A 1715-nucleotide genomic window follows, 5' to 3' on the forward strand; every position below is an offset into this window, starting at 1 on the left:
AATTGGTTCAAGCACACGAAGCCCCAGGTTTATGAGGCCAAGCACCTCAGACCCGATCCCAAGTGTCTCCGCTCCCTGAAAGCCCCGAACGCCACTGAGAGCACCTAGGCCCAGAGCTTTGCAGTGGCGTAGTTGCCGTGTTGGTTGCAGGATACGAGAGACACAAGGTGGGTGCACCGTACATGAGTCTTGGCCCCTATTTCTTTGCAAATGAAGGTCTGGTTAGCAGGCTATAGGGAGTGTTATAAATGGTTGTAATGGGCCACAGAGCCAGTGTCTCAGATCAGTCTCAGATCAGGAGGTTTTGAGCCTCCGGCAGAATTGAAGTTCCCAGGCTCGTCGGTTGAAGGTGCAATGCAGGTTTCCTTTGTGGTGGGGACGCCCGCACTGAGGTCCACCAACCAGCATGCCGCAGTGGCTAGGGGCTAGAATGGGAGTTAGGGTTCTGTCCTCCCGGTGACTCGGATGATCTCCCCGTGTAAAGAGCGAATGACAATGCTTGTGCTCCTTTCCCCCATGCTAGCTGGCTGGACTGTGCCAATGAGAGCTTGATGCTGTTACTACGCCCTGTTATCTTATTACAGTCTGGTTTCCCGGATCCTATCCTGCAGAGGGAGGGGTGCATCTCACCTCAGCTGCCCTGGGGTCATGCTGCCCTCTGGGACTGGTTGGGATTCATCTGGAAAATGGCCCTCACTGCATGCATATCCATCTCTCCCCATCCCGTGGTGCACAGGAAGGACGGTGCACTGGTGAGGGGGCCCGGAGCCCTGGATTCTTGGCACAGCTCTGCCACAGACTCGCTGTGAGAGCTTGGGGATGTCACTTAGCTGCTGCGGCTCGATGACGTTTCTCTCAAAAACAGGAGCAACGGTCCCTATTTCACAGGGAGGTTAAAAGCTGGGGAGGTGCCCAGATACTATGGGGATGGGCACCAGATAAATATGGAACTTGGGTTCCCAATCTGCCTGTCTACCTCTTGCGTGGGGGTGCTGCCCTCTGCTGGTGGATTATTCCATGAGCAAGGCTCCTGGCCCAGCCCTAAAATTGACCCTGTTTCCCGAAAAGTTTCAGTTTAGATGAATCGGCATGTTCACAAAAAACTCCCAACCAGCGCTAGTCAGGGTATATGTGTGTGTCAAGGGGGAATGGGTGTATGCCTGTGTGTATGAGTGTATCTCCGGGTACAGGTTGTATGGAGCCCGTATATGTTTTGGGTGTTTTAACAAAACCATGTCTAATCTCTACAGAGCCCACCAAGCCTCCTCTGTGATGTCCAAGCAGGTCAAATAGAGGCAGGGGAGTTCATTGGCTTGGAAGTTTGACCTGTGTCCTCTCATGTGTTGTTCCCCTGCCCATCGTCCGTGGATCGTGCCCTGCTGGGCTCTGCTTAACGAAGAATGCGAACTCTGGCTCGTGGTCCTGGTGCCTCCGTCAGACCCTGACACTAACCGGCATCTCTAATGGAGCTGGTGGCATGGCAGAAAACGTCTCTCCATTAAACCCAGCAACAAACGCTCTCGGAGATCAGATCTTGGGCAAGCCCAGGCTGAGTCTGAGCCATCAGCAGGTGTGCAGGAGGCGGCGAGGGGCGGGGAACGAGACTGGCCCTTGAGGCAGAAGGATTAGCTTCAAACGCTCCCCAGATGCAACACGCCTCTTCCCTTTGACAGCAATTACCTGCTCAGCAGCTGGTGCTGAGTCCCTCTGGGGCG

The sequence above is a fragment of the Lepidochelys olivacea genome (assembly GCF_965140295.1).
Source record: "Lepidochelys olivacea isolate rLepOli2 genome assembly, chromosome: 24".
Lineage (NCBI taxonomy): Eukaryota > Metazoa > Chordata > Testudines > Cheloniidae > Lepidochelys > Lepidochelys olivacea.